We start from the raw sequence: 23,949 nt of genomic DNA, 5'->3' as shown, positions 1-23,949 counted from the left end.
AATTTCTGTCCATCTGTGGCAGATACCAGGGACCCCCTCACACCAAAGGATCCTGTGTGTGCTGAGGATTCTTAGTGCTGTTTCTCCCAGAGGGCAGCTGAGCCGAGGACCACAGCTCTGCTCCTGCTTAGAACCCAAGGTCTAATCTCCTGCAACATGAAGGGTCTTGGGGAACACATTCTACAGTCAGGGTGTTCACAGCTATGTGCATGGTTACAGAGCCAGCTTTCTCCAGTTTAACACAGGTTGCCTTTTTTTTTTTTTTGCTCCACCTTGCATCTCCCTCAGCTCAACTAAGTTCTCTCCGTACTAAAGAAAGCGAGCTTCCCCCTGGCTCTGTGCTCAGGGATGGTCCCTGTTTTAGGCCTTTGCTACCTCAAGCTGGGTGTTCTCTCCATCCAGGGCTTTTGCCCGGAATCTATCCAGCTGGATAGTTTCCCAGGCTCAGACCATGCCTTTTGAGCTTCTTATCCCTGCTCTTGTTTTGACTTCCTGCTCCATCCTGTACATGCTGTTTGCCTGGTTCAGACCCAGAGCCTGGTCCAACCCAAGTTGTCTCTTGTACCATCAACCCCAACTCCTGCCACCAATCCCTGGCTCATCACCACAACAGTATTCTCAAAAACCCACATGCCTGGACTATTTCTTCTGTCTAGCAAAGAGGCACATAATGATGGCACACACAATCAATCCTTCATGGAGAACCTAACACAGGTCAGGCAGTTTTCCAAAGATGGAAAGGGCAATCATCACCCTCAAGGGGCTACAATCCAGTGGGAGAGATAGAGGATTAATAGAAAATTATAACTCAGTGCTGAAAAATGCTAAGATGGTGGTAGAAATAGAGTGTGATGTTTGCACAGAGAAGGGTAGCTAAGCCAGCATTGAGACAGTGAGGAAGGCTTCTCTGAGAAGGAAGGAAGGAAGGCCTTAAGGAGGATGGAGAGTTAGCTGGGTGATGGAAAGGGGAGAAAAGAGAAAGGGGTTGTTCTAAGAAAAGAGTTAGCATGTGTAAGGGGCAGGGAAGAAAGAGAGCAGGAATCTGTGACCTGTAGATAATGCAGTTAAGAACGGAGCAAGAATGACAAGTGGGAGTGGTCTAAATTGAGGCTATAGATATAGCCTGAGCTAGACCATGAAAAGTCTTGGCCACAGATTTGAGACTTTATCCAGGGGACATTAGGAAGTCACTCAGGTTGTTTTAAGCTTATGTGATCAACTTGATTTAGAAGGGTCCCTCTGACTACCATATGGACCTACACTAGAGGGGAGCTAGGTTTGAGGCAAACAAGTTAGGTAAATAGCCATTTGCAGAAGTGCTGATGGCCTGAGCTACTACTGCAGAAGCAATGGAGGGCGACAGGAATGGATAGATTCAGGAAATATGAAGGACTTGATGAGGGACAGGAAGAAATGAGTCACTCCCAGGTTTCTGATTTGGGCAACAGGGAAGACTGTGGTTCTTTTAGCTGGGACAGGGACCTCAAGAAGAGAAACAGGTTTTGAACCTGAGTTTGAGAAGCCCATGAGACATGCAAGTGGAAGTATCAATCAGCTAGACGTGGACTTAGGAAGTGGGAGTTCCACATCACAGAGCACAGCCTGTGCTACCTCCTGGGATAATGAATTCCACAAGTTACCACGCTCTCTGTCTGAAATAAGACTTTCCCCCCTCAACCATCACAGTCTCACATAAAACAATCAAAAGGAGGAAGAAAATAATTTCTCTCCTTGTTCTTTCCCCTATTTTTGTAAGGAAGGAAAATCTTTTTCAAAGGCTCTCCCACCCAAGACCACCCTTAAGTTTCATCAGACAGAACTTGGTCATGTGGCCAGCCATGGATGGTTTACTCCACTGAAAAAGAGAAATGAAATTGCCATGATTAGCTGTGACCAATCACAATTCAACCCTGAGGCTGGGGGAGGAATCTGCCTTCCTGAGCTTACTGCTGCCCAGGGATAAGTGAACAATAGTCGTGTTCGGGATGAGTTCAGTTATGCCACGGTGGCTTAAAACCACAATGTTCATTTCTCCTTCTTGCTGTAGGTCCAGGGCAGGATGATAAGGGGTCCCTGTTCATGGTTACCCCCCTTGGAGTCAGGTTGATGGAAGCTCCAGCTAGGTCGGTGATTTCTAGATTACACTGGCAGGGGAGGGGAACTCTTAAAGTCTCATACTGGCAATTAAACATTATGGTCTGTACCTAACAGCCAGCAGTCACATGGCCACACTCCGACCACAAGTGGGCCAGGAGTTTCAGTCTTCTAGGTGACTGGAATGAGAGGAGAGTCAGGTATTGGAAAGCAGGCAGCAGTAACGTCTACCAAATCTGCAATCCCTAGCAAATCCAGAGAACGTCCTGGTGTGGGAAACTACTATCTCCTGGGATAACCCATTTCGCTTCTGCTCATCCTTGACTGACAAACAATCCATCCTTATAACGAATTAAAAACTCCCTCTACAGCATCTGTCCCCTGTTCTACATACTTAGAGAACAATGTTTTTCATCTTTCCCATGACAGACCTTCAACTATTTGAAGATAATTATCATGCCCTCCCAGGTCCTCATTTTTAAAAATTGAATCAAAATTTCAATTAGGAATTCAAAAGTTCAAGTATCTGAAAATAGAGTGACATTGAATTGCAAGTTTGGAAAAAAGGCAGGAATTTGGATTAACTTCAGAGAAAGAGAACCAAGCTGACGTGCTGGATCAGAGGAAAAGATAATGGATGAGAAAGCAAGTTCCTACCTGAAACTGCAAACAGAGAACCAAATAATAGAAGATATCTTTTCTTCCTTGGACTCACATTAACTGTGAAATTCTCATTCCTTGTTTGCCATTTCACTTCCAGCCTGATAGAATAAGGATACTTCTGCAGTTACCTTCCTTGACTGCTGGGGTTAGTACCAATGCAAACATACCAAAAAAACTTGATATCCCTCCAATTCTACTAATCGACTCATCTTGTATTTAGACAAGTGTTATCTGAAGCTAAATTAGAGTCTTAAGTCAGATAGAGACTCTTAGAATCTTTGACTAATGAATCTTTCTTTTTCAGAAGTGTTTCTTAATACAGACACTTCACTAAAAAGCCAGGAGAGATGGCAAATACAACTTCCCAACTTCCTTGGAGGTGCTTGTGAATTGTGGGTTAACAGCATAGCAGGGCAGCCAGTTAACACCTGCCTGTGGATTTACATACTTCCAGCCATATATCATCTCCCACCTGATACAGACTTTGTTGAAACCAGAAATGTTTTACCAGGACTGGAAGGTCAGTCCCATTTGTCAAAGCAGGGACAGTCCCTTTGTCTTAGACAGCCCTTATCTGGGTTGTGAAGTCGCTCAAGGACATCATCTGCCTTCCAATTAGCAGAGCCTTGAGAAAGTTGAGCTCTGGGTACAGCAGGTCTTCTTACTTGTTTACTTCTAGCATTTACTTTTGTCCTGATTAGTAGGCCAGAGTCTACAGGCTGATAAGACAAAGACACCCATCATTTGAAAGGACCGAAGAGTTAACTGCACCAGAACTAATTGTAATGGGTTTCTGTCATGCTCATTTCATGAAAGGGCTTTGTGAGGTCAGTGAATACTGGCTAATGTCCAACAGGAGATAACAAACAGCAAATTCATTTTGGCAAATATTTATTGAGCACTTACTATATGGCAGGCACCGGCAGGCACTAGGAACTACAATGAGGGGGCAAACAAGCCTGTCCCCAGCTTTCCTAGAGCTCATATCCTGGAGGGGGAGCCAGGCATCAACCACCGAGTCACATCAATCAGAAAGTTCAGGGAGTGCTTACTAAGTGCCTGGCTCTGTTCCACATACTTTACATCTACTCATTAACATAATCCTTACCACAGTCCTATGAAGCAATTACTGTCCTTATCCCCCATTTTACAGATGAGCAAACTGAGTTACAAAGATATGAAGAAACTTGCCTTAGGTCATGTAGCCAGTAAGCAACAGAGCTGGGAATGAAACTCTGGCAGGCAGTCTGGCTTCTAAGGCCATCCTGCCCCTCAACAGACCCAGAAGCCTTTGGAAAAACTTTGAACCACACCCTTCCCAGGCCCTCTCTCTGGGGCTTTCCCCAGTACCTGTTCTACTCATCGCTACACTACATTGCATCAAACTCAGGTGCACACTATTTTTTTTTTTTTTGACATTTCTGAACTCAGGATGCACCCTGCAATTGATAGCCAAAGTATAATAGGTGGAGTTGTTATGCAGTTTTTTCTAAGTGGTAGGTAACATAATGGTGCAGCATGCAAACGAAGGTGAGTTAGACTCGGTGGAAGATGGTACTTGGTGCTGATCTGCCTACCCCACTGGGAAAACACAGGGCCGGACCAGAGCAGGGCTCCATTGCTGGAGGAAGAAGTTACTCTCATGTCTCGTGAAAAAAGGAGCATGGAAAGTGATAGGTACAGAGCCACACTCTTAGAGCTGGGGGGGCCTCGGGAAGCACCGCTTCACATGAGAAGTACCACGTATAGGAGCAGAAACTGAGGCCTGAGAGCAGAAGCTTTGGCTCAAAGTCAAACTCAAGAGTCAGTTCTTGACAGAGACAAACCAGACCAGGTCTCCTGACCTCCACCCTGCTCAGGGCTCCTGCTGCCCTCTGCTCTTCCCGGCTAAAATTCTCCTACAAGAAGCCAAACCACAAGAATCCTAAAGCCAGCAGCAGTTAAAGAAGGTCCTGTTTATATTCCTCTTGTTTAAGTAGAGTCCTTCGTTCTGACAAAAAAATCTCTTGCCTTCAACAAAGGCATTCATAACAATAAATGCATTATTTCCTCCAAGAAAAGGTTCAATTTCACTGCTTTACAGGGACACAGGTTTACCCAGTATTTTCTTCAGTTACACTTCAGATTTGATGTCTCTCAATATGACTTTCCTTGAGCCCCAAATTGATCATTCCTGACCAACCAACAACCACCATTAAGCCATGGGTTTACAAATGGCATCTTTGTTTTTCCCTCCATGGAACTCAGCAGGGGTTGAAGCAGACGCAATATGCAGAGACACATAAAATCTTTGAACTCAGGAAAAATGTGATTGTAAAAGCAGCCTTCTCTCCAGTCGAGATTGGACAGAGCAGGAAGGCATTTAGGCTACTTCTGTTGTGCCTTTCATTAGGATGCTGCCTGCCAGCATTCTCCCTAAAAATAGTTGTCACGCCAGTGGAGTCCTCACTCTGGCAAAGAGACTGTTCTGCATCAAGATCCTTTTGAGCTGGTTCTTAAGTTACAGGAATTTTAACTAAATTAGAAAGTTTGCCACTTTGTTCCTCATAGAATAGGAGCCAGAGCCAGAGCTCCTGAAACACGGGTTCAGCTCAGTTCTGAGAAACAGGAAAATGTCGCCTTCATGGCTGGGCACAAAAAAATGTTGAAGCTGGAGGGGGTTTAGAACAAATGGCACCTCCTACTTATTAATGCTTGGGTAGTCAATTTCTCCACCCCGCTAATTCCTTCACCACGTGCCTTCCTGCTAATGTTTTATCAGCGCTGGACCACAGAATGATACATGCTATCCTGTATAAAAAGGTAAAGATGCCTTCAAAACTAGCTCAGGTGTTTCAAAACACAGCTCCACTTTCTAAAGTGTTTTTATTTTCCCACAGATAAGGCTCTAAGGATTCTGGAACAGACAGTAGGAATGCCAAGTAAATAAACAATTCAAAATCTTCTCAGTCAGATCTGAAAAGAGTTTCCATAGCATCAGTGCCAAGTTGCTCATCTTACTTTTTTAAGTTTCTCCTCTAAGCCTTTAACACAGACCTTGATTTCCAAGAATCTAGCATCAGCTGTTGGGCAGTTTTAAAGACAAATTCTGTTTGCATCTTTTGGCATGCTTCTGATTTATTTTACATCCTTAGGGTACTTTCACTTGTATTGTCTCACTTTGGCTTCCCATACAAACCAGACCGACTGAGGTGCTCAAGAGCCCTTGGGCATGGGGCTCTCTTTGAGTCCCCAGCTCTGGAGACACAATTTTCCCAAGCAACTGCAGTCATCATGATACTGTCTTGCTCAAAAAGTATCATTTCACTCTTACCAATAAAAACAATTTTGAGATATAGGTATGTGTTGGTGTGTATTCCTGTCTGAAAATACACTACCATATTATAAGACATTAACAAAAATATTAATATGAAAAAGGAGGTTTACAAATCTGAATACAGGTTTTAATATTTTGCTGTGCCTGAATGGACTGCCTAGCATACTCCTGGAAGGAGTTGGTCCTATCGTGGAAATCTCAGTTTTAGAAGAGTCCTAACTGTTGAGTGGTATTCAAGGCTCTCCATTAAGTAATTCCCAAGCAACTTCTCCAGCGTAATCTACTACTGCCCCTTCACTCAGGCTGAGCCACTGATTGCCTGGAGGCTCCAAGCCACCCTGTAGGCTTTGGGGCCAGGCTATGGGAGTCTAGGCTCTTCCATGAACTACCTGTTAGATGACAGGTAAGTCACTCATTCTCCTTCAGTTTCCTCATCTGTAGAATAAGAAAAAATAAAGACATCTGTGTCAATGTTCTCGCTGTGAAATCAGACGAAAATGCACAGTGAGATCACACTTGGTAATGGTTAAGTGTGACAAAAATCTTTTGAATATATTAATTCCTATAAAATACAGGTACGTTTAAAGTCATAGGTACAGATCAGACAGACTCTGGGTGGACTGTCTTACAAATAGAAAACATCATCTTTCATCAGATCTTTAATTTAAATACTATTGAGTCTTTTTTAGCTATTTATCAGTCTCATTAACACATCAAAAATTTAAGTCTCACACAGCAATCATCTACTGAAGGCATAAAGTGTGGCTTTGGCAAAAAAATGAAAGGGGTAGATTTCGGAGAAGAGAAAAGCCCTGACCAATTGGAAGAATGGAGATGAGTAAAACCGGGAGACAAGCCAGTTTGGGGTGGTAAAATCAAAAGCCTAATTATAGACATGTCAGGTATGAGATGCCTATTTGATATCTGCATGAGGATGTAGACAGGGCAGTTGTACCTATGAGTCAGGGCTCAGGGCAAACATGTGGCATAAAGACATGAATTTGGGAGTGACATTGTTCTCAAGCTTCAAGGGCCAGTTCAAATGCCACCTCTTCTATGGACCCTTCTCTAATCCCCCTATGACCCCACCCCAGCTACACAAAAGTTCTCCATCCTTGGAGTTTACAATGCTTTCTGTATACTTCCCTGAGTACCTACCTCTGCCTCCCTTTTATCTCATTACTTGTGTACTAGACTGTAGACTCTTTGAAGACAAGAATTATGTCACTTTCAACTTTGTGCTCTCTCAGTGTCTAGCACTATGCCTTTCTATATTTGGAACACAATAATGTGACACTGGCTTAATTAATTAATCTCCTCTAACTATAATAAGCTCAGCAAAAATTACCTGAAAAAAAAGTAAATCCAGAATGTTTGATAAATGAATGAATGATCAATCAATCCCTGGAGTCACATTAAAAGATTCAGATAGAATTGGCCCTATGCAGAACTGAGTGAAGCCTGGTGTCCTCCCAACCTGACAAAACCAGTTGCCCAATGCCCAGTGAACTCCCCAGGACTGTCCATCATGGTGCCCCACTTAGGTTCACCTTCTCCAATTCTGTGCACTTCAGCCTTTCGTTTCCTTTCTTACCCAATAAAAAGGTGCCAGCCCAGCCAGCTGTCACCTTGGAAGTCAAGACTGCAAGGTGAAAGCAAACCACTTAAACCAGCTAATTCATGCTAGTGGGATCATGGAGCCTATTGCCTAGATGTCTTTCCCCTCCTACCCCACAGAGTTCCATTTTAATTAGGGTCTTGAGAGAGACCCTATGCCTTAGAGAAAAGGTGACTTCCGGGCAGGATATACTTGCTCTTACTGTGTCCTCAACAAGCGAGGCTCTCTTCCTATGCTGAGCCTGGACAGAAGTGCTGAGAAATGATTAAGAGGAAGCAACTTTTTGGGAACGTAGATATTCAGCTCTGCCCTGGAGGCTGCTCTTTTAGCCAGTGCGCCCAGTTCCAACTCTGAGACCAGGGAGTCCTTCAACCTGTGGCAGGTTCCTGGCTCCCTGGGTCTAAGTCTCTATGCATGAAAAATAAGCCTACTGAGCTGGACTTCACAGATCCCTTCTGGTTCCTTAGTTCAATCAAAAACAAAATTTAATGTTCAAAATTTCAAAACTCTCTACCCACTTACCAAGCTATCCTCATTTTTACATTCCATAACATCCTTGTATAATATGGTTACAAACCGCCATCCCCTCCTCTGTACGGTGGTGTTAATAAAAATGACGCTTGCCTCCCAGGGTTGCTATGAGGATTTTATTAGAAACTCCACTGTAAATTCTGACTTGTACTAAATTTAGTTATTATTATTTTGTTATTAAACAGTCTCCTTCTCTCTTTCTTTGCAGGTGGGAAGAAAAAGATTGCTACTAATTCCAAGTTAGAAATGTTTTTTAAAAGACTAGATAACCTTCGGTCTGAAGCAAGAGTCCTAACAAACCTTCACAGTAGAAAGCAGGGGAAATGTATGAGGACAGGAGAATTCAGGGAAATCTCAACTCCCTTTCTGATGCCGGGTCATTATGAGATCTCCAAAGGGCAAATGGGTCTGATAGACCATATATTCGCAGGTGTGGAAAATTAGAGGAATTCTTTAGTCCACCCATTCCACTGTTTTCCATACAAAGCTGTTCCCAAGAGGGTATTCCAGGACAGTGAGTTAAGGGCACTACAAAATAGATGGAGGCATGAGCTTCTCATATTTGTGGATTATTCATATGTGGAATTAGAAAATAATGAATTCTATAAGCAAATAAAATACACATATTACATCAATAGATTCTGAGCATTATCTAAGAGCATTCTTAACATTAAATGAATAATACAATTTCTTTGTACAACCATTTAACAAATCTAAATTGCATTGAAAACTGAAAAGAAAAAAAATGCCCATTTTGAGTCCCAATATTAAAATACACCAAAATATCAGTAATTCAAGCAGATTAACCAGGGAGAAAGTCTGAATTGGGAACTATTCTTTAAAGAAATGTAGCTTTAGTAGCCTCAGAAAGATAGAGAAAACAGCAAACCTGACCAAGTATGGCAAGTCAATGATTTTAGGAACTATTTTAAAAGTATAATAAATATTATCATTATAACGTGTATATTTCCACATTTCTCCCTAGTTCCTTTTACAAGAGAATAAAAGCTGAGATTATATGAGATGCTCTATATGTTAGACCTAAGAAATACCCAGTCTTAGATGAGTGGCTAGTGAGAGGCTGAGGAAATAGTCCTCGCCTCTGGACAAAGGAAACTACTCTTTGGCAGAGACAAAGTAGAACTATGGAAAGTATGAATGGGGATACCTACAAGTTTCCTGTTTCTATAATCTTTGAGCTCAGGCAATCCTCAGCTCAGCTCTTGTTCCATTGGTTGGTAGGTGGGGAGCCAAACAATGTGGTTAACTCTTGTTCCACTGGTTGGTAGGTGGGGAGCCAAACAATGTGGTTAACTCTTCAGAGCCATGTTCTGTGACATATTGCACCCTGAATGACTCTGCGTGCCAGTGTGACCTGGGGGAAATGAGAGAGTTCTCTGCTTCCTGAAAACTTTTTGCCTCTACTGAGAAGAAAGATTAACTTCTCCTGGCACTTGCCTAAAGAACCACAAATCACAAATCTAGGAATCTAAATAAATTGTCACAAAATAACCACGTGAAGCAGGGTCTAAAAAATAATAGACCTCTCTCCTTCACTTTACCCACAGAGGTTAAATTTTAAAACAAAACAACCCATCACAATGTTCAGGACAACACTATAATCAATCAATGACTCTAAGGCTTGAATCAAGATGTTCGGAGATGATAAAATATGAAATGCAGGGCTTCCCTGGTGGCGCAGTGGTTGGGAGTCCGCCTGCCGATGCAGGGGACGCGGGTTCGTGCTCCGATCCGGGAGGATCCTGCGTGCCGCGGAGCGGCTGGGCCCGTGGGCCATGGCCGCTGGGCCTGCGCGTCCGGAGCCTGTGCTCCGCAACAGGGGAGGCCGCGACAGTGAGAGGCCCGCGTATCGCAAAAAAAAAAAAAAAAAAAAAAAAGAAATGCAATGGACTTGCCGTCCTAAGGCAGCCACGTCAATCAGTGCATCACATAAAAACCCATGCAGGGAAGAAATCAATGCTTCCAAATGGAAAAACAAAACAAAACAAAACACAACTTCCAACATTCAATCTATAGAAAGCTGTTGGGTCACCTTTTTAAAATTCTTCCTTGAAAGAGTTTTAAAAATTATCATGCCTAAGTCAAAATTCAAGCTTAAATACCAATATATGTTTTCACAGTAGAATTTATTAGTACAGTAACGTTAATTACATATATTCCATGATCTTATGAGCCCTTGAAATTTTAGTTGCTTACATATGATTTTGACTTGTTTCAAGGACTGTGAGAAGAAATAGCACTTGGATTTAGTTAATCCCCAGCTACTTTAAATAACAGGTTTAACTTAATCAAAAACAAGTAAGTGAGACTTCTGTTTGTAATCATGAGGGAGTACTTTGGTACCAGACTAGCCCTGCTGTTGTAAACAACTCTCAAACTAGACAAAATATATGAATAAGTTATTTTCAGTTGTTGGAAAACAGTAGACACAGGACTTGTCATCCCTGAGAGAAAAAAAAATATATGTGATGATTGCCATCAGCACCCCACATTTCTGCTTGAACTTAGTTTCTGGACAACAAAGTAGGGAGGTGGTTCCCAAGCAGAACTCTGAGGCCTTGATTAGCTGAAGAGTTATAGATAGGAAATCAGGGCTGATGAAGTAGGTTGATTTGTAGAACAGGGCACCATAGAAGATGAAGCTGCTCAGAGAAGGGGTTCCAGAAGTATATGTAGGGATCCCCTAAGTCTTTGGCAAAATAATAAGTTGTATATTCTCAGAACATGTACTAAGGTGCACATGCTCAGGCAATATGACCTAAATGGAGATTCCAGTAGTCACACAGTGCTGCAAAACATAAGAATTTTGAACAGCCAGAGTTTAGAGACCTTTCTAAATACTCCCAGTCATTCAACTGGGCCTCTAGCCAACTGTAGTAAGATCTCATCTTGACTTGCTCTAACAAAACTTATTGCTAAAACCCAAAGGTATGAAGCACCAAATTCCTTAGATTCCGAGTCACCAAAAGCACAGAGGTGAAAAAGAATATGATGTGGACTTTATATTCTCTGTGCCTTTCTCTTGCTTCGGCTATGCCGTCTTCTGGTGCCCCTCTGGTCCTTCCCTGCGACTGGCCATTGCCCACTTTAAAATTCAACTCAGGCATCTTTCTTCCTGGAAGACTCTCCTAAATGTAACCTCCGTCTTCAGATTGGATTCCTTCTCTAGGTTCATGCATCTGCAAATATCTGTTTCCCTGCCCTTAACACAAAGTTAGCTTAGGTACCCAAATAACACAGGTTTGTTAATCACAATATGCAACACATAATCTAAAAACATTAGATGCATAAAGAAGGAAAATTTAACCCACAACTGGGGGGGGGGGGGATCAACAGAAATAGACCCGGAGATGATACATATTTTAAAATTAGCAGACAATTCAAAATAGCTATTACGTTTAAGGACTTCTTTAGAAGATGGACATAATGAGCGAACATACCTCACCGTAAACAAAGGGACACTATTTAAAAAAAAATTCTAGAGTTGAACAATCTAATAACTGAAAGAAAAAATTCACTGGATGAGCTTACAAGTAATTTGCCACTGCAGAAGAAAGTGAACTTGAAGATAGGGTAGTAGAAATCATAACTGAAATAGAGAAAAAGAAGGTTGAAAAAAAAAAATGAACAGACTCTCAGTGACATGTAAGAAAACATCAAGCCAGTATACACATACAAACGGGGGGGGGGGGGAATCAACAGAAATAGACCCGGAGATGATACATATTTTAAAATTAGCAGACAATTCAAAATAGCTATTACGTTTAAGGACTTCTTTAGAAGATGGACATAATGAGCGAACATACCTCACCGTAAACAAAGGGACACTATTTAAAAAAAAATTCTAGAGTTGAACAATCTAATAACTGAAAGAAAAAATTCACTGGATGAGCTTACAAGTAATTTGCCACTGCAGAAGAAAGTGAACTTGAAGATAGGGTAGTAGAAATCATAACTGAAATAGAGAAAAAGAAGGTTGAAAAAAAAAAATGAACAGACTCTCAGTGACATGTAAGAAAACATCAAGCCAGTATACACATACTCTGTGTCCCACAAGTAAAGAAGACAAAAATTAGGGCAAAAAAAAGTATTTGGAGAAACAATGGCTAAAATTTACGTAAATTTGATGAAAAATATCAACCAACCGATACAAGAAGTTCAACAAAACCAAGTAAGAAAAAGACAAAGAAAACCACACCTAGGGACTTCCCTGGCAGTCCAGTGGTTAAGACTTTGCCTTCCAATGCAGGAGGTGTGGGTTCAATCCCTGGTCGGAGACCTAAGATCCCACATGCCTCGCAGGCCCAAAACTAAAACATAAAACAGAAGCAATATTCAATAAAGACTTAAAAAAAAAAAGGTCCACGTCAAAAAAAAATTTTTTTAAACCCACACCTGCATATATTAGGGTAAATTAGGTAAAAACCAGAGATGAAGAGAAAATCCTAAAAGCAGCCAAAGAAAAGCACACATTGTCTACAAGGAACAATGATAAAAGCAACTACTGTCTTCCCAAGATAAATGGTGCAAACCAGAAGACAATGGAATGATACATTTAAAATGCTAAAATAAGGGACTTCCCTAGTGGTCCAGTGGTTAAGACTCCGCACTCCCAGTGGAGGGAGCCCAGGTTCAATCCCTGGTCAGGGAACTAGATCCGACAGGCCGCAACTAAGAGCCCACATGCCACAACTATATATCCCACATACGGCAATAAAGATCCCATATGCCACAACTAAGACCTGGCAGAGCCAAATAAATAAAATAAATAAATATTAAAAAATACAAAAATAAAATGTTAAAATAAGACAACCTGTCAACCTAGAATAGTATATCCAATAAAAGTACCCTTCAAAAAAGAAGTGAAAGAATTATCACAAGCAAACCTATAATGTAATAAATATTAAAGGAAGTCCTTTAATGATTAAGTTCTATTAATAAATTAATAGAAAACTATACCAGATGGAAACACGGATCTACATAAAGAAATGAAAAGCAACAGAAATGTAAATATGTGGGTAAAATATAAAAGACTTTTTAATTTAATTTATTTAAACTATAACTAACTTTAAAAAAATAATAAAAAGGTATTATGGACTTATAATATGTAAGTAAAATGTGACAATAATAGCACATAGAATGGAACGGGGTAAATGGGAGCATACGATCATAAGTTAATTATAATATAGGTGAAATGGTGTAATATTAATTCATGGTAGATTGTAATGTGTTAAGAATATATATTGTAATCCCTCGAGCAAACATGAAACAAAAGTAAAACAAAGTGGTATAGATAAAAAGCTAATCGAAGAAGTAAAATGTAATACTGAAATGTAGTCAAGTAATAAAAACAAATAGCAAAATGGTAGACTTAAAGCCAATCATGTCAATAACTCATTAATAAAGTGGATTAAGACTCTAATTCAAAGTTAGAGGATATCAGACTAGATAAAAAAATAAAGATCAAGCTATATGTTGCTTATATCTTCAAACATAAAGATACATAAAAGTTCAAAGTAAAAGATAGAAAATATTACACATGCAAACCTAATCATGTGGCTTTGTAGATAACAAAGCAGTCCTCAAAACAAGGACCAGAGATAAAAAGGGACATTTTATAATGATAAAGGGGCCAGTTCAGGGAAAAGACATAACAGTTTTGAATATGTATAAGATATATTCAAGATATATGAAGCAAAAACTGACAGAATTGAATATACCAATTCCAATTTATATTATGTTTTAACACAACTCTCTCAGTAATCAATAAAAATAGACAAAAATCAGTAAAAAATGAAATCTGAGCAACATTATCAATTAACTTAGCCTAACTGATATTTACACAACGCCGCACCCACACAACAGCAGAACACACATTCTTTACAAGTTAATGTGTAACTGAAGTAGACTGTATGTTGAGCCATAAAACATGGCTTTATAAATTTAGAAAAGTGAAGTCATACAGAGTATGGTCTCTGACCACAATGGACTTAAACTAGAAAATAGTAGTAAGAGATACAGAAATTCCTCAAATATTTGGAAATTAAGCCAAACACTCCTGAATAAACTCATAGGTCAAAGAATTCATTTTAGCAGACATCTTTCTTCAGCTGTTAAGACTATACATATATTTCTATACCCTGATTTTTCCCTAGATATTACAACATATGCATCTTCCTCTCTTACTATAAACTCCTGATAACTATTCAATTAGCAGAGCAAATATATCTTTTTTCGAGTTTGTAATTCAAAAAATCATGTGCTTTTTGGATATACTGACTGTTTCAGGTTTTCTATAATGTATGTAACACTGCATGAATGGATTTATGCATAAGGCTTTTTCTCTCTTTCATATTATTTACAAAGGATGGTAGTAGGGTAACTAGTTGAAAGGACCTAAATATTTTTAAGGCTCTAGAAATAGATATGGAAAAATTACATTCCATTAGTGTTGTTGCAATTTACATACCCATGTAATAGTTCCTAAAGCTAGAAAGGTTGGGCTGAGGACACAGTCAAATTTCTGCACTTAGTGGAAATTTAATCTTATGTTAAATGCTGACTTAAAATGTTAATTTTTCTTTTCTTTTTTTTTTTGGCTGCGCTGCTTGGCTATGGGATCTTAGTTCCCTGACCAGGAATTGAACCCAGGCCCCCTGCAGTGGAAGTGCAGCATCCTAACCACTGGACCGCCAGGGAATTCCCTTAAAATGTTAATCTTAAAGGAAATTTTAAGATATTTAAAACTGAATGATAATGAAAATATATCACTTGAAAATTTGTGGGATATAAATAAAGCAGTGCTTAGAGGTAAACTTATTGCTCTAAATGCTTTTATCAGGAATGGGGGAAAGTATAAAACCACATATCTTAGGAAGCTAAGCAAGGAAAAGCAATTTTAAACCAACATAAGTAAAATGATGAAAAAACAAAAAAGAGTAGAGTAGAAGCCAATGAAATAGGAAACAGACCAAAACTATAATAAATAAATGTAAACAAATATTAGTTGTCTGAAAATATCAAAAACGTTATAACCCCTTTAACTAGATTGATCAAAAATAAAAGGACAAAGCATAAATTACCAGTATCTGGAATGAAAGATGACATCACTAGAGATACCACATTAAAAAAACAAAATAGTAAAGGAATATTATGAAAAACTCCACACCAATAAAGTTGATAAATCAGATGAAATGGACAAATTCCTTGAAAGATGTAAATTAGTGTAACTGATGCAAGAAGATGCAGATAATCTGAATAGCCCTTAATTTAAGGAATTAAATTAATAATTAGAACTCTTCCCACAATTAGAAGTCCAGTTCCAAATACCTTCTCAGTTTAATTTTAACAAATATTTAAAGAACAAATAAAATAGTACCAATCATACAGAATTTCTTTTGGCAAACAGAGAAGGACTGAAATTTTCCCAAACCATTTTATGAGATTAGCATAACCCTGATATCAAAAAATGAGTTTTATAAGCAAAGCACAAACTGTGAACATAAAAACAAAAATATTTAACAAAATTTAAAGAAATCTAATCCAGAAATAAATAAAGGGTTAATACTTCATGGCTATGAGGGTTTCATACAAGGAATGCAAGGTTGGTTCAACATTTGAAAATCAAAATGAACATGGTATAACTGCATTTTTCAATTTGCTTTAATCATCCTCAGCAATATTTTGTAGTGTTTATTGTGCAAGTCTTTCACATCTTTCCTTAAAGTTATTCCTAGGTATCTGTTGTTTTGATGCTCTTATAAAATATGATTCTTTTAAATTTTCATTGGTCATTGCTAACGTTTAGAAATACAATTGATTTTTGTATATTGACTTTGTAGCCACTGGTATTGCTAAATTCACTTATCGGTTCTAGCATTTTTTTAGATTCTGTACGTTTTCTATGAAGACAGTCATGTCATCTGCTAATAGCAACAGTTTTGCTTATTCTTTTCCAATTTCATCCCTTTTATTTTTTTTCCTTGCCTTTCATACTGGAAAATAAATAAAGAAAAAGCTGTCTGGAAGGTTGTAAACTAACAGTTACAGTTGGGCCTGAAATTTAACTCACAGTTTCCTGGTAACCAAAATGACAAGGGAAATATGCAGTGATATGTTACATTTCTCTCACTGTCTTTAAACAGTAACATACCAATTACTCAAAGAAAGGGAAACTTTTCCCTTGCATATAACCAGTAGTTTGACTTACTGTTTATAAATGTCTTTGATGCACAAATATGTTTTCCAAATCTCATTTTTCGTATTGTTCTATAGGTTCCTAAGACTGTTTATTTTTTTCAATCTTTTTTCTTTCTGTTGTTCAAATTGGATAATTTCTATTGATCTATCATCAAACTCACTGGCTTTTTTCTCTGTCACAGCCATTCTGCTATTTAGCCCATCTAGTGAATTGGGGTGGGGAAGGGATATTGTATTTTTCAGTTCTTAATTTCCTTTTGATTCTTTATATCTTTTATCTCTTTGTTGAGAATTTCTTTCTATTAACTTCAAGAACGTTTTACCTTATTTCTCAAAGCATGATTATATTGACTGCTTTAAAGTCTCTGTCTGATAATTCCAACATCTCTGCTTTCTGAAGGTTGGAGTCTGTTAGTTTTTCTCTTCAATGTTAAATTTTTCCTGGTTTTTCCAATGCTGAGTAAGTTTGGGTTGTATCCTGGGCATTTTGAATCCTAAGAAGGTTGACTTTCATTTGCTTTAGTAGGCAATCACCTAGGTTAGAGGTCCAGGCTGCAAGTTCTAACCTGCCTTCTCTGGGCTATAGTTATGTTATCAGTTCAGGTTTCAAAGTGTTTGTTGTGTTATTTAGGTCTGTCCTGAATCTGGGCCAGAGTAGCCAGTGTGGGAACTCGGTGATGATCTAACCTGTAGCTTAGTTCTCAAAGCCTGTGGTATGCTGCTTAGGGTCAGATTCATGCATGTGTAGTTCAGAAGGGAAACCAGAAAATTCATATATAACTTTATGAGATTATACTCTTAACATCTCTTCTTGATCTCTCTTCTCTTCATGATCTCCTCAACACTTCCAGGCTCTCTGGGCCCTTCTTCCCAGTCCTCCAGCCAGAAAGCTGGGACTTAAATTTCACTGCTCTGCCATGACCTCCCACAATTGTGTCTGCCCGAGGGCCAAGCAGAGGGAGCACACAGAGAGAGAGAGAGAAAAAAAAACCTGTGGAAAGTCACTCCACACTCTTGGGGCCATAGGTATTCTGGTCAGAAGGAAGGGTTTCCTCTCTTAGAATTTTAGGCACCTGTCTGGTTACCGCTGTTTTCATTGTTCTGCCTGGAGATAGGACAAGGAAAAAGCGGGGAAATCCCAAAGACTTCTCCCACTTTCTCTAACCTGAAGGTACCCTTTTCCTGCTCCTCAGACCAGAAGACAGGAGTCTCTTCAGTTTTTGTTTCCACACCCAGTGTGCATCTCCATGTTCGAGGCTCCTTTTAAGTCCAAACCTGTTGCTATCAGAGGAGAATGAAGAGAGAAATGTCCTCACCACCGGTTTGGTTGAACTTCAAATTCTGGTCTCCTTTCACAATCTGCCTGCTACCATTTACTTTTCAGAATCTTCCAACAGCTGCTTCATGCATTCTGCCCAGGATTTCTTATTTCTTTAAGTGGCAAAGACAGGGTAGAGTGTGTTTACTCTATATGCCATAGCACCAGAACTCGCAAATCTCATTTTTTTAAAAATGTTTTTATTTATCAAACTGTTGTGATGTTGACATGCAAATATGTTATATCTCAAATTTTAACTTAAAGGAAAATACCAACGTGTTCACTGGAGCTTCCAGGTAACTTCATGTTTATTGAGCTCTCAGAATAAAGCTTCCCTGACCTTTTCTTTTAATGGAAGAGTATTCTGAGATTGTAAGGCAAGCTGTTAGAAAACTTACAACTTACAATTACGGACCTATGTAAATCTGGCTTTTCTCGATACAGTACAAACTAAATATGAAAAAAACAGAAATAAAGCAGATGCTGAAACTGATAAAAGATGGCAATTGTCATCAATCACTAACAGTTTCAAATTTCTGTGTTCTTCAAACACTTCCCTGCTTTCATTGATTAACTGTTTATCAAGTACTGACCTTAAAAAAATACATTCCGCTACTAAAATACCCACCAATTTATCTGTTCAACATGTTAGTTTCTTAGGAGATTTTGACAACAGGTTTCTGCTACTTAAGAAAAAAAAACAAAAAACCTTGGAAAGCCATGACGCTAGAATGGGACACAATTTTGTTCAGGCTGAGAGTGCCCATCCCCCACCTCACAAGGGCACATGGTCCCTCACACAAATGCAGACAGACACACGAGGGTCAAGATGCCTATAAACAAAATACACTTTTATCAGTCACTAACTCTGTTGCTAAAAATCACCACCTCTGAGCTGAAACCAAGTAGCTATAAATGTTTTCTCAGACTGAACTGAACCCATCATTCCTTTCAGCCAGGACCTCGGCTCAACAAACACAGACCCGGGGGGGACTCAGAGTTCACGGAAGGACAATGCTGTAAGCAAACTACTTTTAAACCTAGGTGAATAGGTCTATAAAAGATTAATCATGTGCTTCCTACAGGAACTCCTAAGGTAGGAACTTGATAGAAACTACCAGGCAGGTATGGTGGGAAGAAAAATGACAGTCAAGTCACATTACCAAAACACAACATGAGATGCGTGTTTTGTACTTGACTCAGAGGAAGGTCATGGAATTGGATTTCCTTAATGCATCTCTGTTTAAATGTTGGGGCCATGTGCTCTGGAAACACTCTCCTGTGGATTTAAGACTTGAAATATGCCCAGCAGCTCTCAGAAGGACAGGGTCAAATATCTGGGAGGTAAACGCAGGCTCTTTTTTCATGTGTCACATGGCCACGTCCCCTTTGCTGGAAAATAAACAGGCTGACTATCACTCTATTCACCTGTGTGAAGTATGGACACAGAGGGAGCATTTATCTTCCCAATCGACCTTTATCTAGGATGACGCCCTGTTCTTGCCTTGCTTCAAAGTCACCTACTTACACACACATTTCCTCGGGAGTCAGAGTCTTTTGCTTAATAGGGTAGAAGTGAGCTGGCTCTGGAAGAAAAAACCAGGAAGCTGACTTGCAGGGGACTCTGTTAGCATTTCCCGGAGCCATACGCAGACACTTCTGGGCTTCACTTCTCTCCTTCACAAGGGCACACAACCCCTAGTTGCATTCATGGAAGTTTTTCACAGGCAATAAGTGCTTAAAAGTTGACCCATTTATATGCTACACTTCATGTTAGAATTTGGTGTTGGTCAGGCTGGCAGATAGTAAAAACTCCTCTACAGTTGGAGTAGAATCAAATTCCTACTCTTCCCTATTAAAACATCTTGTTTAGTGGATTATTTCTCTAACAATCCTCTTCAAGGAACTTTGCACAAATGCAAGTTTCATGCCATGATTTACGAACCCTTGGCCATGAAATAACCTGGGTCAGAGAAAAATCCATGTGGGCCTGGATATGGGGAATGGCTTAGGAGTTGCTTGGTAGAACAGCACCCACTGGTGGCAGAAGCAGTGAGTGAGTGAGGTCCTGGGAGCCTGTGATTACAGAGAGTACCAACACCAGGAAAGCTACAACTTCAAATATTCCCATTCCATCGTCCTAACAACCCCATTTCAGGAGGGTTCCTTCATGCTGTGTGTCCAGGAATTCTGTCTAGTGGACATTTCTATTGAACCCTTGCCCCCCCCCCCCAAAATTTGGTTCAACTATGAAACAGGAACTATGCTGAGTTCTTGGTAAAAGTGACTGAAAAAGACATGGGACCTGCATTCCTAAGCTTAGATTTACAATTTAATATTAAGCAAGTTCTGTGTTCAAGGTATACATGGGGTACCACGAGCACACACAGAAGGAAGTGCTGCCCAGACAGAGATTTCGGGAAAGCTTTTCCAGAGTGATGGTGTGCTTGCATAGAGTCTGCAAGGGTGACTGTGCTAAGTGAAGAGTGGAACAGGAGAATACCTGATACAGTGGAGAGTTTGGCATAACTCATGCCAGGAGCCGCACATTCTTCACGCAAGCTGAAGAAGTATTGTGAGGTTACAGTGCCCAGGGTGTCTATGGGAGGGTGATGGTAAATGAGAATGAAAAAGTAAGCAAGGGTCAGAGCATGAGGTGGTGCTAATCCTATAGGCCATGAATGGGGAATGTTGGACAGCTCTAAGCAGGAGGATGCCATGAGGAGGTGTGCATTTCTGATACATCCACCCAGCAGCAGCGGAACAGGCCATTCCAGCAGAGAGGCCGATCAGGGCTGTCACAATAATCCAGGCAAGTGGAGATAATGGTGTGGACAAAAGAGAAACAGTGGGAATGCAGAGGTAAAGAGAGATTTAGGAGTTTTAATGAAGGAACAATTTGTTTGACTTTGTAACTACTTGTTACTGGCGCTGTAGGAAAGGAATCAATTACAATACAGATATCAGGGTTGGGGTGCTGGTTGGAAGGTGGAACTGTTCCTAAAGTAGAGCGCATGGGAGGAGAAGCCATTTCGGGGGGTGGGGGAGACTTTAAAAAAATTTCTTTTAATTTTAATGTGAGATTTATTGAGGTATAATTTACATGTAGTAAATTCACCCATTTTAGGTGTTCAGTTCTGAGGTTTGACAAACATATACAGTGATGTAACTTCCTCAGCTGTCAGGATATAGAACATTCCCATCACCTTTCTCTGAAGTCACTCACTTTCCTTTACCCCAGATCTTGCAACCACTGATCTGATTTCTGTCCTGACAGATATTTGCCTTTCCAGAATTTCACGTAAGTGAAATCATACAGTATGTAGCCTTTTGTTTGACTTTTCCACTTAATGCTTTTGAGATTCATCCATGTTGTTGCTTGTATCCGTAGTTTGTCCTTTTATATTACTAGGTAGCATCCCATTGTATATATCATACGTTGTTTATCTGTTTACCAGTTGATGGACATTTGGGTTGTTTCCAGTTTGGGGCTTTTATAAATAAATTTGCTGTGAATACTCAAGTACAAGTCTATATGAACATTTGTTTTCATTTCTCATGAGTACAGTCCTAGAAGTGGGATTTCTTGGTTATATAGGTTAGGATTTAGCACTATAAGATGTTGCCAAACCTTTCCATTGTGCCTGTGGCACTGCATTCTCACTAGCAATGAAAAAGAGTTCCAGCTGCATTGCATCTTTATCAGAATTTGGTATTACTGGTATTTCATGTTAGCCATTCTAATAGGTATATAGTGGTGTCTCATTGTGGTTCTGATTTGTATTTCTCTAATGAATAATGGTGTTGAATAACTTTTCATGTGCTTATAAGATCATATCTCTGATAAGGGTCTATTCAAGTTATTGGCCCATTCTTTATTGTTGTTTGTTTTAGTGATGAATTTTAAGAGTTGTTTATATATTCTGAATACAAGTCCTTTATCACATATGTTATTTGCAAATATTTTCTTCCATTCTGTGGCTTGTCTTTTTATATTTCTAATGATGCTTTCAAACAGTAGAAGTACTTAGGTTTGACTAAGTCTAATTTATCAAACTTTTCTTTTATGTGTCTTCTCAAGGAAATCATTGCCTTGTCCACGGTTTAAAATTTTTTAATCCGATGTTTTACTATAGAAGTTTTAAAGATTCAGATTTTATATTTTAGGTGTATGTTCCATTTTGAGTTCATTTTTGCATATGGTGTGAGATACGTGGGTCCATTTATTTACCTATGTAGGCCTAGTTGTTCCAGCACCATTGCTTGGGAAGTTAAGAAGCCAGTTTCAAGGGGAACAAGATGAGTTCTTTTTGGTCATGCTGTGTTTGAGATGTTCTTGCCCATTTATCCACGTGGTTATATACAGTAGGCAGTGAGTCTGAAACTAAGGAAGAGATGTATATAACAATTTGGGAATATAGTCTTTGTGGTATTTGAACCCACGGGATTTAATCAGTCCTCCAATTAAAATGGATCTGGCCAAGAGAGAAACGAGAGATGTAGCATGGAGGAACAGGATAGAACTTCTTTGATCAAAACACGGTCAACCGCACACTGAAGATTTGGAACAGGATTTCAGCATCTAAATCCTACTATCCATACCTTCTATTGGAGAAGAAGAAATGAGAGACAGGGTAATAACCATGGACAACTGTGAGGTTCTAAATTAGGGTAGTGGTCATGTTTGGGAAAAAAAAGTAAATAATACATATTGGATGTGAATCTAACTTTGATAGGTACACACAGGGCAATACAGATGTACAAGAAAACATTAAGGCTTAATAAAGAAGAAAATCTGGTAAGCTTAGACTGGTAAATTTTCCTACATATAGGTTTTATGTTATTTACAGGCCTACAGCATTCACAATAAATGTTTAAACTTGAACTTCTATTCTCTGTGATAGCCTATAGTACAAAAATAAAGCTGTCTGGTGCATCTAACAACAGCGAACACACTTGTGTACAAATGTTCCCAGACCTCTTTTACGCCTCTCCTATTGTTCAGAATCTTTGTCTCCTTACCCGTATGATGTGAGGATAAAGAAAGAAGGATGGTGTAGGCAAAGTGCTGGCAAGTCCTGCACTGAGTCAACTCTATCATTTGATGACCAAGCCTGCTTTCTCTGTAAAATGGAGATGCTACTGTCCACTTTTTAAGTATTAAGCAAGATAATATATGAAGAAAGCTGGGATTCTAGTAAGTGCTCAAAAATGTCTCCTGAGCAGAACTGAATTGAAATGATTAAAGTACTGCTGCTGTGACAAAGGTATAAAGTATCTGGTGGTGTAATACAGCAGAGAGAGGAAGAGAAAGCCTCTGGGCACCTTCCATCGCGCATTCCAGACCCACCTCTCACTCTCCTCCACTTGGTTGCCTGTCCTTGCAGAGTGATCTCTATGAATGTGCCAAAAGTCTCCCTTGAGCCTGGCTTCTGGAGCGTTCAGGGAATACGGCACTTGAGCACAGGATCAAGGGAGAAAGAGTCCAGTAGCTAAGTATTCCCTGACTGGCTCCCTCCCCGTGGGGGCACCTTTGGCTGGCGCTGTATTTAGAACAAGGCTTCTTAACTTTTCCATTTCCCTTCATTCTCTTTGGCAAGCTAGTGAAGTATATATAGTCATCTTTCCAGATTAATATTTTTAAATTCATAAAATAAAACACATAAGACTACATAGAAAGCCAATGATGTTGGAATATAGTTTAATATATATATTTAGTTATATACAGTGTGAACTTACAGAGGCACACATATATAGTTATGTATTTAGAATATACAACATATATACTTATTAACACATTAAATACCAAGACAATATAATATAGGCAAGTTGAGGTTACATTTATTTTTTAAGAGGCATGGCAATGCAGTCTCTCGTTCAGCACGTAAAATCACATTAAACTCTGGGTGACCATCGACTGAAGACACGCACAAGAAGTTGGACGTGCAACTAATTTTTTTTGTTTTTTTTTTCCATGCAACTAACTTTGACTTTTTGTTTTAATGATTACAAATGTTAAAAGATACAATGTTACAAGTAGAATTAAAGTTTTCATAGCTCACTTCACAAGATCAAGGTGAACTTCTCCCAAGAAGCTCCAAAATGTGTTAAGGCTGTTTGAAACCTCACCTGTAGTGAGTCTTTGGTCCTATGATCAACATGTCTCTCTTTGGTTAAATCCACACCTTC

At 39.4% G+C, this 23,949-nt stretch overlaps 1 non-coding gene and 1 pseudogene across 1 annotated transcript; both read right to left on the bottom strand.

Moving 5' to 3' along the window:
* LOC103076287 (riboflavin kinase pseudogene) overlaps positions 1–23,949 on the bottom strand; it is a 40,847-nt pseudogene that overhangs the window by 10,859 nt on the left and 6,039 nt on the right.
* On the bottom strand, positions 14,870–14,942 carry TRNAG-UCC (transfer RNA glycine (anticodon UCC)). The gene has a single exon. It is a non-coding gene; the product is annotated as a tRNA-Gly (tRNA).

This window comes from Lipotes vexillifer, unplaced genomic scaffold (genome assembly GCF_000442215.2).
Source record: "Lipotes vexillifer unplaced genomic scaffold, Lipotes_vexillifer_v1.1 scaffold102, whole genome shotgun sequence".
Taxonomy (NCBI): Eukaryota; Metazoa; Chordata; class Mammalia; order Artiodactyla; family Lipotidae; genus Lipotes; species Lipotes vexillifer.
This window is presented reverse-complemented; position numbering and strand designations above follow the sequence as displayed.